Here is a 17,800-nt window from a genome sequence, read left to right as displayed (position 1 = left end):
TCACCCGGCCCGTTAACGGCTTTCACATCTCGACGATCTCTGTTAATCGATCGTAGAAAGCAAGCATGACGTTCGTATCGCGATATCCCTTTGTCTAACAGTTTTCTACTTGGAATCCATCGATACGTCATTCTTCGATCCAATGATTTTATCAGATTAAAATTATTATCAATGATCTATAAAGAAAGGGAGAGAAAGAGGAAAAGAAAATGAAAGAGAAAATTGAAAAGTCGATAAGAACTCAGACTTTAAAACTAAATTTTTTGCCAAAAGAAGAAACAAAAATTAAGGACCAAAAATTCGCTAAGAAAAAGATAGGGATAAGCGAAGAGACGGTGAATTTCCGCAACAAAACCGAGTCTGATCCACCGCAAATAAGTGCCTTTCTCGTGGTATCCGTTAGACGGTACTTCGGCCACGAAGAAAACGTCGAAGGCACACGAGCGGCAAGTCTCGAGCGGCGGTAAGTTGAATTCCCAAACGGGCGGGTGTGGCGACCGGCCCGCAGCGGGTACCGGAACGGATGCCGCTATCTTCACCGTCGGCTACCACGTATCCTTTGCTCCATTTTAACCGCAACTTTGCGCCATGTGAGGATTATCCATTGTGTTTATCCTTTATTCACGCGAAAAATTTTATCCCAAAAATTATTTCATATGACTTATCGAAAATATTTTCTTTTTTTCTGTTTCTTGTTTTTTTCTTAAAGAAATAAAAAAGATTTCTACGTACGTAAGAAACTTAAGAAAAGTTGATCGGAATATTTCTTCCTTTCTTCATCGAATTTATCGAGTATCAATGAAAATCAATCAGGTTATTCCACAAATACATTGCCGATCTCCGATAACACGAGATATTTATCACTAAAGAATGAATTCCCATTGACGAGTGACTCGCTAAACTTTTTATCAATGCATCACAAGCTCGAACGATCGTCGATCGATACCATCGAAAAACACGAAGAAGTCGGCGAACTCGATCGAAAGCCAACAAAAACAAAACTGTGACGAAAGAAACACGGAAAACACACGGACGTGACACAGACCTGATTGCCTCTCCTTGCCGATTTCTTCTTCTCTTCCGTAAATCCGTCGTGGCGCGTGTTCACGTTCAGAATGTGTCACTCTTTCCTCCTCTGGCTTTTCGACTTTCAAACGCACCCCTCCGGATCCGTGAAAGGAGGAAGAGAGAGGATGGTAAAAGGAGTGAGATCGAGATAGAAGAAGAGAGAGAAAGAGAGTGAGAACAAGCGAGGGACAACCACTCTTGTGCGTTGGCCGACGTTGGTCGAGACCTCTTTCTCTTTTCTTTTATTCCTTTTTTCTTCTTCCTTTCTGTCGGAAGCTACCACTACAAGCTCTGCTTCAAGCGTACGCGGCAAAGTCGACTCTTGTGCACGGTAAGATCGCACGAGGAAGAAGTAAGAGGCGAAGGAGCGTGGAAGAGGAGCAAGAGCCAAAGAAGGAGGTAGGGTAGGAGAAGGAGGGAGGTTGTCGAAGAAAAAGAAGAAGTAAAAGAAGATGAAAAGGGAGAGACAGAGGTGGAAGGAAGAACGAACAGCGGTAGACTCGATGACTCGGTGGCCGAGCGGTATCTCACCCGCGAAAAGTGTCCCGCGATCAGGTGACAGCGGGAGTATACACCGACGGTGTTCGAGTGTGATAGAAAGAGAGAAAAAGAGAGTGAGAGAGAGAGAGAGAAAGAGTGGCCGCAAGTGGGAGGGAAATGGGTCTCCCTCTCTCCGTCTAGTAGGAAGGACGGTGGAGGACGCTTGCTCAGCGTGCGCGCGCGCGAGAGAGAGAGGGAGATCGAGACGTCTGGCAGCGTGAGGAAAGAGGGAAGGAAGTGAAGAGGTGGAACGTACAGGAGGTTAAATGCGCCCGCGAGCGAGCGAGTGAGCGAGCGAGGAAGAGGAAGAACTGAGAAAGAAGAAGACGAAGAAAGAACATGGATAAAGGGAGGTGGAAGTGAGAGAGCGATAACCAGACTCTCATAAGTTCCGAGAGTATGTGACTGACGGCGAGGAAGAAATGCTATTGAGAAAGAGAGAGTGGGCGATAAGGATGACCAGAGTTACTACTGGGCTCACAAAGTGGAGTATACATTGGAAAGGGAAAAACGAGGAAGACGCGCGGTATGGTGTGAACAGTAAGGGAGGAGGTAAAGCTGATGGAGTTGAAGGTGGAGATGAAGGAAGAGGTAGAGGGAGAAGTGGGAGATCGGCAGTCAGGCTGGCAGGCAGGCTGGCAAGAAGGCCGGCAGGAGGGACGGAAGGGCTCCCTGATCGCTTCTGAGTGCAAACGGTTCGACGTGCGGTGGGACACTGGCAAGCAGTCGGGCGGGCGGGCTGGCTGAAACTGCTGTGGATAGCGGGTGGCGAACGGCGCGGTGCGATACTACTCTACGGAACGGAACGGAACGGGATGGGATGGGACGGGACGAGACGAGACGAGACGGGACGACGGGCCGAGAGAGCCGGGCCGGGACCCCTATCCACCACGAATACTACACAGGCTCGCACGTGGATGCGCGCGCGCACACATGTTCAAGGGGACCGCCACCGTGTGCGCGCGAGCGTAGAGCCAAGCGGGAGAGTGAGAAGTAGAGAAAACGAAAGACAGAAAGAGAGAGAGATCCGATCCCGATGTAGAGGGGATCCAACGGCGCGCATCGGAGAACGCAGCGGCGCACAGGCGCGTGCTCACACAGATATCGTCTACTCTCGGCATCGTCGTCGTCGTCGTCGTCGTCGTCGTCGTCATCGTCGTCGTCATCGTCATCATCGTCGTCATTGTCGTCATCGTCGTCATCGTCGTCATCGTCGTCGTCGTTGTCGTCGTCGTCGTCGTTGTCGTCGTCGTCGTCGTCGTCGTCGTCGTCGTCGTCGTCGTCGTCGTCGTCGTTGTCGTCGTCGTCGTCGTCGCTTGGTGGTGTCGACCTGATGGTGGCAACGACGACGGCGGCGGTGGTGGCGGCAGCTGAACAAGAGGCGGAAAAGGCGAGCATAGCAGCCAAGCTCAGCATACGAGCATCGCTCCGCTACGTTACTACGCCAACGGCTCTGCTGCCTGTCCTCGGTTCGACTCGGTCTCGCTCGGGCGCGAGCACTCCCGTCGCCTCCTCTTTCACCTCTTCCTCTTCCTCCTTCTCATTCTCTGGCTTCACCGCCGCCGCCTCCTAGTCTCTCTGTCGCTCGAGCCGATGCTCTCTTCCGCAAACGCGTGTGGACCGTCTCTCTTTTTCCTTTCCCTTCCGTCTTCCTTCTTTCCTTCTTCCTTCGCTTTCTAACTTTACTTCCCCCTTCTTTGACTTTTCTCATTCTTACTCACGCGTTAACGCTTACTCGATTCGTTCCCCCTTTTCTTTTTCTCTTTTTCTCTGTCCTTCTTTCTTTCTCTTTTGCATCCTCTCTCGTGTTCTTCTAAACCTCGCACCTCTCTTCCGTGCAAACCCATCACTATGGGCCTACCTTCGTTTCTTTCTCTCTATCTTTCCCTCCTCCCTCACTCTTTCCCATCTTTTGCACATGTACGCGCTTACATCGAAGAGCGGTAGCATATCGTAGCTCTCTCGCCTGTTTGTGCTTGTTTTCCTGCCTATCAAAGCTTTTCTGTACCCGACGGAGAATGACAGATTGGAAAAGAGGGAAAGAGAAGAGAAGAATGAAGGAAAGGTGCTGAAAAAGGGCAGATAAGAGATTAGACAACTAGGATATAACGAATGTCTACTATCGAACGTCGACGCATTTAACGCGATAAGAACTTCGTTCAGGAATTTTTCTCACTCAATATTTTTTTCCCTCGACAGATTCAACAAATCGTAGCGATCGGAAAAGATCGGTTTTTCTCTCTAATTGACGAATTTATGTGACCAACGCTTCGATGTGTCAATTACTAACATTTATTCTATCAAGAACAGGATACAAAAAAAAATTGAAAACCAACTTCCAAACTGCTTCTCGTTATCCTTCTTCGAATAGAGCCATATCGTCCTGTCTTAAATACAACAAATATGACGTCCATACATTCGCAATGCCTTCGTACACGATCGACTCTCCTTGTACTTTTGGGAATTCGTCGTGAAACGACTCGGAGCCGAGATGCTTAGCTATTCCGACCAAGTATGCGCCCACACGAAGTCGACGAATAGTCGGTGAGTCCTCCAAGTTCCCTTAATCTCAGCCACCTCCACGCCCGAAGCCAACAGAGATGGAGACGACCGACTTCGTGGAAGTTATTTCCTCGCTTTAGAAAGGCCTTTCGCATCGAAAGAGAACGCTTCGCTATCGAACTTTGCTAAATAGAGCGTCTCAAACGTAGATTTGTTCTCTTTCTCTGTAGATATTTATTTTTACAAATCGTCGCAATAATAACAATCAGGCTGGAAATTTTCTTCCCAAAAGTATGCCTTCCGATCGCAATAGAAAGTATTTTAAAGTGACTTTGGATCCCGGCAAAGTCGGTTACGTGAGACAAACGGCTCTCGCATAATATTAAAGAAGGTTGGAGAAAAAAGGAAAAGGGAAAGAGAGAAAAAGATACAAATGTACGCTGTGGGAGAGCTGCGCCCCCTTTTATAGTAGGCATGAGGCGAAAAGAGGGGCCAGCTGTGATCTATCCTTGTTCGGGCTGCTCTAAAGGGGGTAGAGGATTATTAAAACGGAGAAGTGGGAGACTTCAACTGCCACGGGCCTCTACTGCGGAACACAGCCTTTGCTAGGAAACCGAAGCTCGGCTCTTCCCCGCTTTTCATCCTCTCCCCTCTCCTGCGCTTTCTCTTTCTCTCTCTCACTCCTCCTTTATCGTCCTGATTCGGTATTCAAGCTCGAGCTGCGGTGCATGCTCGGTGCATAAAATACCCCCTACAATGATCCCAATCAACCATGGCAGTCATGCGAGGATCTCACCAATCAGGACTGCTTTGATGCCAAGCGACAAAAACTCCGCGCTAATCCGATATGGATTTCTGTTTCTATCGATTCGCTCGATAGACTCTGTCGATCCGTATTTGCCGAAAGATTCAGAGTTTTTTTACGAACGATATCTCGTGCAGACGATTAACGTTTGAACTGACCGATACGCTTGCGAATATCGAATTTATTAAAGTTCGTATCACGGAGAATTTCAACTCGAAATTATTCCGAAGCCGCTTACTGCGAACTCGAGTCTCTGCTACGTTTTAATCAAATCTACAGAACGTAAGAAATTCCCGTCAAGTAACTAATGCGAAACCATTAAACTCGTAAACTTTATGACGTTTCCAAAAGAAAAAGAGAAGAGAAGGGTCTTTGAAGTTTCGACACCTTATGACTTCTTCGACACCTTGCATATCGTCCACACAAAAAGATACAATAAATCAGGTAGCACGTGTCTCTGAAACGGACTACCTGCTAAGAGTTTCTTTCTAGTACTTTGTTTAGGGCCCGACCATTGTGGGCCCGTAAACTCTTAGTAAAGCTATTACAGCAACCCGTTTCTGACCCGGTCTACGTCTTTACCTTGGATTATTTTTTCAATGATGACGTATCAAAATTCTACTGTACAATTATTCCACAGAAACGCATCTATCGTCTCGATCCAAATTCATTTGGCCAAATTTTACTTCGCTTGTTCACATTGAAGAAATAACTTACAAAGCAGTTACCTGTTTTTGGAAATTGCTCCTTCTTGTCGTATCGGTAAACACAATCATGCGAGAAACTCCACAATTAGCCTTATCTTCTACTGTAGCCTTGCATGCTGGAAACTTTCGCGATACTTTCTTTCCTGGATTATCGTGCTGTCGCGTATACTGATGCAGCATTCCCACCCGTCCTGCAAAACCTCTACTTTAGATTTTATACGAGCTTAAAAAATTCCCTAGGTAGGTCCAAAAGTCTACCGCATGAACATACAAGTTTAATCACGGATATTGCCTCTTGAAATTACAAACCTGTAAAAATGAATGTAACTACTTGTTTTGAATTAATCCGTTTACGTCGATTCCTTGGATCGAAAAAAATCCTTCCAACCGATTTTCGCCTATACGTGTAAAGAAATCTAAGAGCTGAAAAACTGAAACACTTTACAAAATTTTATTATCAATATCTTCTAAATTTGAAGATTCTCAGTGTATATTTTCCTAAATATACACTTAAAAATTTTCATTTTATTCGTAAATTATTTTCGATGTCTGTAGAAATCCATGGTCAGAGGAAGAATATAATCCCTGAAAAGGATAGATGATCAACTATATAACATTAAAATCCCTATGCTCTTTTATAGAACTAACAATTAACATAGTTAAATAGCAAACAAATATAAAAGAGTCATGAAAAGTCGTGAAGCAAAGCAAAGATTTATTCCCCTAGCTTTGTTGGTGTCGTTAACCGCTTTTTATGCTAACGGTATTAAAACGGATTACTCCATTGTTACGAATTAACTTAAAGTAATGTAGTTGTATAAAGCAATGTTTAAAGGTGATGTACGGCGTTGGTCCATAGCTTTGTCGTTGAATCAATATAATATCTTTCCTATGAAAAGCTAAATTATTATACCGATAAGAATAAGTAAAAATATGAAAAAAAGAGGAAAATATATTTGATAAAAAGGATACGATGTAAAATTATGAATTGTCTTAAATTTTCCCTGAAGAAAATATTTGAATCAATGACATCTGACTCGATCCACTGTTTCAGTTAATTAAACGATCACCATCCGAGCACAAAACATTTAAAATCATGACGATTAGAACCATATCACTTTTACAACTGTACTATTTTAAAAAAGAGTATAGAAAATTTTTATTTTAATCACAAATATCACTGAACGCAACACTCGAACGATACGACACTTAATTATGAACGTTCTCACTTATATGCAAAGTTTCTATATTTGTATCATTTTTGAATCATTTCGAGATTTTTCTGATCGAATCTCTTCGAAGTGTCCATTGACGTCGTGTCTTTCGAACTGATCGCAAAAATGTATATTCTCTTTCGAGCATCATAACTCGAATTCATTTTCTTTTTCTCCTTCCTCCTTGGCCTGGACCAAACTAACCTCTCGGCATTTCGATTTGCGCTCTCTGGACCAGTTTTTTTTTATCCCGTTTTATTCTCACGAGACGGAAGAGAAAAGGAACGGATGCTGAGAACTGGACAACGGTCAAGCTTTGTCCCGTTCATCGTATCGCGGATACATGGAGTGGACATAGTCAAAGGTTGGGTGAGGTTTGCTGAGTATGTAGCAAAGGGGAATGATGAGAGTAAGGGAGAGGGTAAGATATAAACTGGAGAGAAAAGCGACAATGAAAGAATTTCTTGAGATCGAAAAGGGTTAAGGAGCATGATTCTGGTTTGATTTCTACTCCTGCCGGTGATGCTGGTTCCTTGCGTGAGAAAAGATCACTCGATTCGACCTTTCTATCTCTTTGAACCCTTCCGCGATTTTCTAATGCTTTTCTACAATGAGAACTTTCTATGATTCTACTTATTCGTTTTCGAACGTGTCTCAGTGAACTTTTTATTGGATCGTCTTCATACTTTGGTGATGTTCATGTTAAAAAATCAACGATTTTTGTTGAATAAAATATTGATGAAAACAAACGCAAGATTATTTACAATAATATATTTGAGAAATCGATTATACGAAAAGTAATGACATCGATGCGTCATTTCATTTTAAATTAATAACCAAAAAACTTCATTAGAGATTAACATAGCCAGCAAAACTATTCTAACAGTACAATACGCAACACGCGCAAGTAATGCAAACGATATTTACCTTTGACGCAATGCATGACCACCTGAAATCTCTTGGGTGAGGCTAATACGATTGGACACGCTATATGCACATGCCTGGACAATGCTATTTGGGATAGCCCGCGAAATTCCCATTTTCGACCGGACTAGTTGATCGAATCGACTCCGTCCCGCGATCGTTCGATGCTCGAGATTTGTTTCTCGCATTTGACGGGTTCTCGAATCGAGGGAGATGAGAGTAGCTTTAGCACGAAGAGCAACAGATTGCCACGCATCTGTATCCTTTGTGTCGTCGGAAATAGAAATCCTTCCTTGTCACGACCTTGTCAATAAGGAATTCCTCCGACGAACCGAATTATTATCTAATATATTATCATTATTTTGTACAAAAATACTAATTGTTATGAAAACGTAAATGTTTCATCGAAGATTAGATTTTAACATTTATAAAAACTCTTCTTTGACTTTCTTCGAAAAACGATAGTTGTTGAAAGGATTTTTCCTAAATGCTCTAGCGACGACAATCAATCACTGTCTCTCCTTCTCTCTCTCTCTCTCGCTCTCTCTCTCGCTCTCTCTCGCTCTCTCTCTCTCTCTCTCTCTCTCTCTCTTTTCCTTTTTCTATTTGCTGACTTGTTCTTTGATTTTACGATCCAGCGATATTTGAGATATACAAGAAGGCCTTTCATCTGAACGGGCTGTTGAGTTTCTCGTGTGTGTCGATGGAAGGATATATTGAAATTTGGCATGACCTACTTTCTCAAAGAAAAATCATTTAAATCTCGCGAAAATTGCCTTTCTATGATCTATACGTTTTAGATATCTTTTCTTTTTTTTCTTTTATTACGTATTCAACAATACGTAGATGGATAAAATTTTACAACAAAATTTTACAAAAAGTTTCAAAGCACTAATCCTCGGTAAATCTCGTGGTTGGAATTTCATAGGAATCTCAAGGATCAAGAAAAGGACGTCTTCGTTCACGACATACAGACGATGGTAGAGATGGTGTTGTTGATGTTGGTAGTGGTGTGGAGCCTTCGGATAATCGCGGCAAACGGTTCGGCCACGAATGGGCCGCCTTTATCGCGGCGCATATTTGCCAGTCTCTGCAAATCCCCCCTTCGGTAGTATTTCATGTTAGAAAGAGAAAGCTGTACGTAGCGAGACGTGTTGAGGAATAAGAGAGAGAAAGAGTGAGTGAGAGAGTGAGAGAGAGAGAGAGAGAGAGAGATGAATAGATGGACGAAGAAGTTGAGCTGGCTCGGGGCGTCGTACGAGCCACCACTAGCAACCCTCCTCTGTGCCACCGGTTAGACCCTACGGCTTTGAGGGATGATGGAACGACGGGGGGTGGCAAATAGAGTGGGACAGCGCGAACAAGGGTGCCATGACAAAAGAGCGAAGGACCCATGAGCGAGCGAAGGTGGTGCGGGCGGAGGAAAGTGCCAGAGAAAGGGAGAGAGACAGAAAACACGATAGAGAAAAAGAGAAAGAAAAAATAAAGGAGAAAAAGAAAAGGACGAAGAGAGAAAGAGAGACGAAGGCAACGAGTCGGACCGAAAATTCGAGGGCGATAGAGTAAATGGAAGCCGACGAGGAAGAGATCGGGGAAGTGGGGAAAGGGGACAGTGCCGACTGCTAGAGGTGGGGAACCCAACGAGGTTGAAAAGTTCAATTGCGCGTATTTTCGCAGTGACGTCTCGCAAATCTTGCGACCGTATCCTCCTTTTCCCTTACTCCTCTCTCTCCCTCTCTTTCTCTTCCTCTCTCTCTCTCTCTTTGCCTCTTTTTTCTCTCTTGCTCGCACTTTTTCCAACGTTCACCCTACACGTTCCCTCGAACCATCCAGACGGAGGAAAAGTGGGATGACACTCGACGCACCACCTCCTACCACCGCAACCCCCTCGATATTTAGCTCTGTGCCTGGCCACCCTCTTTCAATCTCTCTCTCTCTCTTTCTCTCTCTCTCTCTCTCTCTCTCTCTCTCTCACTCACTCACTCTCGACATCAAATCCTCTCGGATATACGCTCGGCCGATCGTACCTACGATGGATTAAACGCGCTTGTGTAGGCCCTCTTTCACCTCCCTCCATCCCTCCCTCCTTTGCAATCCTCGCAAACTGCATATACGCAGTGTACTCCTATCTACGAGCACTATATCCCGTGCGTCTACCAACCGGACCTTGGAAAAAAGAGAGTTGCTCACATTTTCTCTCTTCTTCGTTTCCCTTCCACTTTACTCTGTCTAACTAATTTCGACTTCTCTTTCTCTCTCTCTCTCTCTCTCTCTCCCTTTCTCTCTTTCTTTTCCTCTCTCTCTTTCTCTCTCTCTCACTCACTCTCTCTCTTTTTCTCTTTCTTTCTTTCTCTCCCATTCCTCTCTCCTGTCATCGTTACATCTCTATCCTTTTCTCTCTTACACCTTTACTTTTACCTTATTATAATCGATTTAATTAAGTTTCGTGTTTAAGCGTCGTGCACGCTCCTTTGTTAAACATTTTAATTAAGTGTCTCGCACATTTAGACCGCTTCAGCTTTCACCCACTCATCGTTTGCTACGATACCTTTCTCTCTTTCTCTCTCTCTCTCTCTCTCTCTCTTTCTCTCTGTCTTTCTCTGTCTCTCTCTCCCTCTCTCTGTTTCTCTTTCTCTTTTTCACTCTCTTTCTCTCTTGTTTTCGCTTCCGAGAATCTATACAACCACCGATTTTCTATGAAATCGATGAAAGTCTTTCTATCGAAATTCGAATTGATCATAACCTATCTAACATTAAGAAGTAGCCTGCAAATACAAACAGAAGGACGAGGAAGAGAGCAGACGAGAGGAGTGCTGATAGCACGATCAATGATACGACTAGTACTCAGTGGCTCGAAAGTACACAGTGGGGAATGCGGTTCGACAATTAACGGCTACAAACATGTAGAGAAGGAAAGGAGGATTAAATGCGGATATTTTGATCAGATAAAGAGCTTGGTACTCAAGAATCATCGAAGAAGAAAACGTTTGTTCTCGAGAATGTTTATATTTTCTTTTTTTTCATATATTTAACGTCAGAAAAACACATATACATCAATTTATATATATATATATATATATATATATATCCTATATTATATATATATATATATATATGTATATATATTATATACAAGAATGTGTATATGTATAAATACACATACACATACATACGTGTAGACCGAACGTGCAGTAAATAATCTCCGATCATTGGCAGCAAATCGACTTATCGAAGTCCACCCTCACTCTACGCAACCTACCAAACCAACTACCTCCCCATGCTATCGCATGCGGCATTTGGTACTCTTCAATTCGTTGCCTCGCATGCGAATCCGAACGCTTTTGATAATCGTTCGGTCAAACGATCCACGGCGAATTTTACGCTAGCTCGTCCACGCTTTGCATTTCGGATCATTCATTATTTAACGTCCGACTTTGTGTACGGGTACCTGCAGAGCACACGACCGCGCCCAGCCATCGGTTTTCGACTGATTTTGCAACGGTACTCGAATATGGATCGTGAGCGTGAACGATCACAAAAATCATAACGCGAGAAGTCATATTCACATTCATATTTAACGAGACCTGGGAAAACTTGCGCACGCCACGTTTCCTATTAATTAGTTCGTTGTTTGCATTAAAAGGGAGGAAGAGATAAAAAGAAAAGGAAGAAAAAGAAAGTAGGAAAGAATAAAATTATTCGCGATAATGATCACAAGATTGTCGAACTTTACCGCTTGGAAGTTGTCCTTTCCTGCATTTGAAAAGTATTCTTTAAGAAAAACGGGGACTCTGTTGTGAGAGAAAACGTTTCAAGAATGTTCATAATATTTTTTTGTTTCATTATCGCGGCTACGAATGACTAATTGCTTTGCTTAGACCGGACTGAGTCGGAGACCATGTCGATGGAAAAGAATTGGATGAGAAAAGAATTTACGATAAAGTGACTTTAATTTTAATTCATGCTGGACTTTTCAGGTAACTTTCGAATCAACGAAAGAAAGCCTGAGAATATTTTTTCCAACATTATCTGATATTGAAATCGATCGACATTCGCTTTTCCCTTGACATCATTTGTCATTTTTTTCTTTCTCAACAAACATACGATATAATTGATTGTTACACTTTAACGCTGCAATTTACATTCGTTATAATTACCTTACAAATGTTTCGAATAAAGATGAAAAAATAGTGCAATGAGCGGCGGCAATAAAGCAATTTACTCTGCGATATCTACGCGTTATTATTTCATCGTCGAATGAGAGCATGTTACGAAAGGGTATTGATCCGGTAGTAGAGCCTTCGTCAAGATGTTTTCGAGTGAGAAATCTGGGGAAAGGGAGGAAGGATTTCCGAAGAATTCATAGATAGGTGAATCGCGTAGACCGAATCGAGGGATAACGCTATCTCGAACTTTCTCTCCTACTATGGAATAGTAGTAGGTATCATAAAGCTTTGCAGTGGTGGTATTGGTGGTATACGGAACGTTCGGGTTCCGGGACTTTCCGGCTTGGCTGAACATCCCTCTCGTGGCAAGCCGGTAATTCTACGACGCTATAGTCAGCCCCTATAACTACCTCGTGCCCTCTCCTCTCTTATGCCACCCTATAAACCCACGCTAACTCCCCTATCGAAGAGGCGACCAAGGAGAACCCATTCTGATTCCTGCCACGCTATAACACGTACCGTGAAACCGCCTCTGTCGTCCCTCTTAGAGACAGATTGATGGAAGACTGGACCCTGTTCGAAAAAGAGACGGATCTTCTACCAAGTACTTTAGAATCATAGTTATCAACCATCTACCCGCATGTTTGAAATAAGAAAAAGATCATTTGTTAAGACACATTGCAAAGCTCGGTAAACCCTAATTATGTTAATGATTCGATGTCTGCAAAGGTGTTACAGCATGTTCGTTAAACAAAGAACCAACTCAGACGTATCGATGATAATGAAAGGAATGAAGAAAAAAGAAAGAAGTCAGAAAGAGAGAGAAAAAGAAAGATAGGATAAAAGAACGACGAGTTGCATCGTGTCGCCCGCCCACAATACCGAGATATTCCTACATGGGCAATTTCTATTCGCGTATTACGCTATGCATGCGTGGCGTGTACTTGTGCGCCGTGGCGTAGGGAAAAAGGTGTTGGGTACGCGACAGCTGTAAGCCCCCGGGGGATGCGAGTCCTCGACTCCAACCTCCACATGCGTCCAAACGCGTCGCTCGACGTATCCTGCGACCCTCGACTCTTCCTCCCACTCTCGACTATCTCCCTCTCTCTTTCTCTTTCCTGCTTCCGTTCCCTCCGCCTATTTCTCTCTCTCTCTTTCTCTCTCTTCGTCTCTCTCTCTCTCTCTCGCACCCTTTCCCTATCCGACTCCAGAACTCCCTTATAGTCGCTCCACGTCCCAAGAGCCCTACACTGGGGTTCCACGGAACGAGGAAAAAAGAAGGTAGACTATAGCATCGATGTAAGCTCGGCAACATCGGCCCGGATGACTGACGATTACGGTATTCGAGTAGAAAGAGATAGAAAGAGAAAGAGAGAGAAGAGTCACATCCGCCTGCGAATCACCCCACGCACACGCCTGCTTTCTTTACTGTTTGCACCCATCGCGTGACACGACTAGATCCCTCTCTTTCTCTTTCTCACCGATTCTAATTCACCCCATTAAATCTAATTTGCACGGATTACACCGTCGGAGCTACTTTCTCAGATAACATGGCCTAGCGAGTTTACACGCCAAGCTTTTCTCCTATCCTTACGAAAAAGTAAAAGAAGAAGAAACTTCGAGTCAGTTCTGAGCGCGAATTGATGAGAACACGAGACATGTATATCGTTGAATATATAAATATATATATATATTCATATATAAATATATATATATGCACACATATATACAAAACGCATATCAAAGGCTTAAGATTTTCCTATAAATTTTCAAGGATTCAGCGATACATTACCAAAATTCTCCACAGTGTTCCTATGGTTTCCATCTATTATTTATATGGTTGCTACTGCTACCGCTAAATCGTTCTTGGCTTATCTAGCCGGATGTCCGTAATAATTATCTATATGTACTGGAACTAATAACGGGAGTACCGGACGGTGTGCAGTAAAGTTAATAGCATTTCCCGCTTCGAAATCAGGATTGATTTTAGAAAACAGGATTGATCAGGTTTAATCATATCGATCGATTTATTATACATAAAGATAAATATCTATGTATCAGTATAATAAAAAAAAAAAGGAGAAAAAGAGAAAGAATTTTTCCAGGCTATTTACAAGTTTACAAAAAGATTTGCAAAATAGTCACGTTTACTCTGTTTTCCCGTTTGAGGAATAAAAATAAATAGATAAAAGGACTAGGTGGGAAATGCAGAAGAAGAGCAGGGTTGAGAACAGGCAAGTGAGAGGCCAAAACGATGATTACATGAGGTCAAACTCGAATTATCGATTATTATCATCAATCTGTTAGGGTTTTACGATGGATTCGCTTTCATTAAAGACTCCTCAGCATCATTCCAAGCTTATTCCAAGTGCTAGAAGGCAAAAAAGCAGCCGGCTATTTTCCGACGAGGGTGGCCGAATGCCACCGACTAACAGCTGCTAATTCAATCTCGAATTCTTAATCCATTCTGATTAAATCTCACATTTCGTTGGTTCTTCGAAATGAAAAAAAGGAAGCAAAATTGTTAATTAAAGATTTCGTTTAACTATCTTCTTTAATCATCTAACGGGGACATCGCGATGATATTACAATTCTTTAAACACAAACACGCGACGTTAGTAGCAACTTCCGTGTTATTTCGATATAAATCCTTCGACCGAAACATTTCGCGTTATGCGAAGCACATCGAGATATCTCGGGCTTGCGTTAAGGAGGAGAGAAGGGAACGGGGTTGGTAATATCACGTAATAAAATCCGCGGACGCGTCTATGTGCGCGAAAAATCGCGTTATAAATCTCGCGCTATGTCTCGAGAACAATAGCGCGTTCTGGAAAAAAGGTTGCACGCAAGTCGCTTTTCAAAACCGCTTGGCATTGGCAGACATATACCGGACTCTCGCGACTCGACTAAGCTCACGGTTTGGCAAGAAATGCCTACGCGCTAGTATAAGATCGTTCCTTCAGAAGGAGCCACGATCAATCTGTCCCCTTTTTATTCACGATGCACCAAAGAAAATGGGAGATCCTCGTGAAATGTTATCTCCTCGAAGGTATGGCGTCGCCACCAGCTTTTTCCCCCAACCTCCTTTCGTCATAAGTTTCTCTACTCAGATCGAGTCGTCCGAATCGACTTGCCAGGCAATATTTAGAACGACGGATACGTTAAGAGCCTCCTCGTATACTAGCCGACTTCATAGCTTGCCAAATCTCACATTCACCTGATAAACGCGTGATTTTATCGATCGTCCTTTCTATCCTATCACCACAAAATTTCATGAATCTTCTACATGAAATTTCTTATAATATCTATATAGTAAACTTCTCATCCATCAATAAAGATTGTAAAGTATATATGTTTATTTATAAAGGTTACTTTTTTAACGAAATTTTCAATTTTTAGAGTTGTATTAATTATCTATCAAGAACAAAAGATGTTCTACAAACATCGCTTTCTTTTATCATAATCAAAGGTTTTAAAAGATTTGCTATCCTTTTTTCTTTCTTCTTTTTTTTCGAAAAAATTCGCCGTTCTCCTTATCTTCGAGTAATCAAATTATAATGGGTGATAATCGTGCAATAATTAACGTCACGAAATGCACACGAATAGAACTCAATATGACAGAACCGCCTTGATGAAATTCCACAAGCTCTTACCGCACGATTTCCAAGTATGTACCTACCTACCTACCTATCTAAGATCGAGACGTATTCGAATGTCCTTTAACTTTTACCTTTACCGGGATACCTTACGCCTCTTCTCGTCGTTTCGTCGTCAATTTCGTGAAGCTAAAACTAGGTAGAACTCGGTTTTCGAAATTCTCGAGGGAACGGTAAAATAACGCAACTTCGTAAGAAACGTTCGGTTTCACGAGTTCGCTGAGCCTCGTTTCTTCCATCAAGTTATCCTACCTTGTATACGATGGAGTCAAGAATAAAAGCAATTTTTTCGTATAAAAAAATTATTTTCTCCTAAGATCTCAGCTATTAGATGATATAAATATTGAAAAAAGAAATAATGCAAAAGAAATATGATTTTTGAAAAAGATCATCAAGCAAATATATATACATATATATTATATATATATATCAACAATATAACAAAAGCAAGAAAGGAATTCACATCCTACTCGAAAAGATATAATATCGATCACAAACAAGTATTATATCGAAGTATATCATCACAATTCGCAGAGCGACATATTAATAAACTGATAAAAAGGCGAAACATTCAAGTGCAGCGAGGCATTCTCTGATCATAGCCGTCCGCTCGCCGGAGCTCGTGCTCCAAGTCCAGAATGTTCATCCATTAATCCTGCGGGCAAAACGATGCGCCTTTCTACCGCCTACCACCGACGATACCACCGCAGATTGGTAATGGTGGGACGTTCGTGATAGTAGTAGTAAGCAAGGGAAGAGATGAACTCTCCTCGCTTCTCTGGAGCGCAGAACGCGAGTCAGTTATTAATGAGTTAACAGGATTTCCTCCGGTCGGAAAATACGTCAGTAAGACCCTTCTCTTAGCCTCTCTCTCTTTATCTCTCACTCACTCTCAGTAGCAGTAACAGTAATACCGATCTGGTATCTCCGTTCTGCCCATTCTCAACGAATCCTCGACGGATTTAGATTTCGGTGAGCGCGAAGTTGAATTTTCGAAATTTCGAGAAAATCGATAGTTACGCATCCAGCGATCCTCGAAGCTTTCCCACACGTCGGGTTAAAAGTCATGGATGGATAACGAATGACATGATCGATACGACACGAGGTAAATTCACCGATGGGATACGAACGAGCAACTAGCTGAACGAGGTGTACCGTGACGGGAGAGAGAGAGAGAGAGAGAGAGAGAGAGAGAGAGAGAGATGGAGAAAGAAAATAGAAGAGAAAAAAAGATCGTTCTAGGTCGAAAATTAGCGGGACATCGACGAGGTTTAACACAACGGGATGGTTGGAAAGCCATCGAAGCTCCGGAGCCGTGGCGTCGATACAATTTATGGACATCGATGTGTACCGGATATGCGCGCGCGGCTACCCTCCTCTCAATCCTCTTATCGGCGCGACACCAGATCCTGGTTTAAGTATAAATGCAAACCGAGCTAACGACGGCAACGAATGTGCGCTCGCGCACGGACGCAATTGAAGTTCTGTCCTATGGAAAACAACGGCCGATTCGTTCAACCTGTTGCAAGGGACATTAACATCGACCCTACGAGGTTCTCCATCGATTTTCATCGGCGTAAACGGAGCGTGCGGTTGATAACGAGCGTGAAGAGTAACCCCCATCCTATACATGCTCTAAACCCATCCAGAAATGTCCTCGTTTATCAGTCACGTGTGAGAGAGAAAGAGAAAGAAAAAAGAAAAAAGGATCAGAATCGAGAGCGGAGAAAAAGTTTTACTCGTAGGTGAAGATCTTTGCAGAAAATCAAGATACTCGCAAGAGGCAAAGAAAAGAACGTAGGATAATCGTAATAACGGCGATAATAAGGGAGCTACCCCTAGGTGGCAAGCTATAGATGGCAACCTATTACGCGAAACACGACACCGGCGCCGGTCCGGTCCCGAGACCACTTGTGAAAGAGAACGAGGGAGAAAAATGGATGGAAGTAAAAGAGAGAAACGGGGCAAGGCTACTGAGAAAGAGACGAGAGGAAGGGTAGAACGTTGGAAGGAAAGAAAGAAAGAGAACGAATGCGGAAGGGAGGAGGGCCAGAAATGCCGCTGAAACGAAACGGGACAAAAAGAGAACGAGCTGACTGGTTGGAAAGAGTAACTAGGATGGAGAAAGAGAAAGAAAAAAAGAAAGAGAGAGAAAGAGCTCGATCCACCGAAGGAACGAGAGGAAGCGAAATGCATGGGATATTGGGTACGAGAGACG

At 43.0% G+C, this 17,800-nt stretch overlaps 1 protein-coding gene and 1 long non-coding RNA gene across 4 annotated transcripts in view; one reads left to right on the top strand and one right to left on the bottom strand.

Annotated features, from left to right (window-relative positions):
• LOC118439556 (uncharacterized) overlaps positions 1-2,330 on the bottom strand; it is a 33,054-nt gene extending 30,724 nt beyond the window's left edge. For 2 of the 3 annotated variants that reach the window (XM_035861248.2, XM_035861250.2), the window contains exon 1: positions 1,046-2,330. The gene's annotated coding sequence lies outside the window, so the exon portion shown is untranslated. Of the gene's footprint in view, positions 1-732; positions 1,011-1,045 lie in introns of those variants that run through there. The other variant, XM_085655332.1, reaches the window with a different exon arrangement.
• Positions 1-17,800, top strand: part of LOC146873185 (uncharacterized) — a 54,025-nt gene that overhangs the window by 25,847 nt on the left and 10,378 nt on the right. The window lies entirely within an intron of this gene.

The sequence above is a fragment of the Vespa mandarinia genome, chromosome 2, assembly GCF_050613455.1.
Source record: "Vespa mandarinia isolate Hongniang chromosome 2, ASM5061345v1, whole genome shotgun sequence".
NCBI lineage: Eukaryota > Metazoa > Arthropoda > Insecta > Hymenoptera > Vespidae > Vespa > Vespa mandarinia.
Note: the sequence above shows the minus strand (reverse complement) of the source record. Positions and strands in the feature narration are given on the sequence as shown.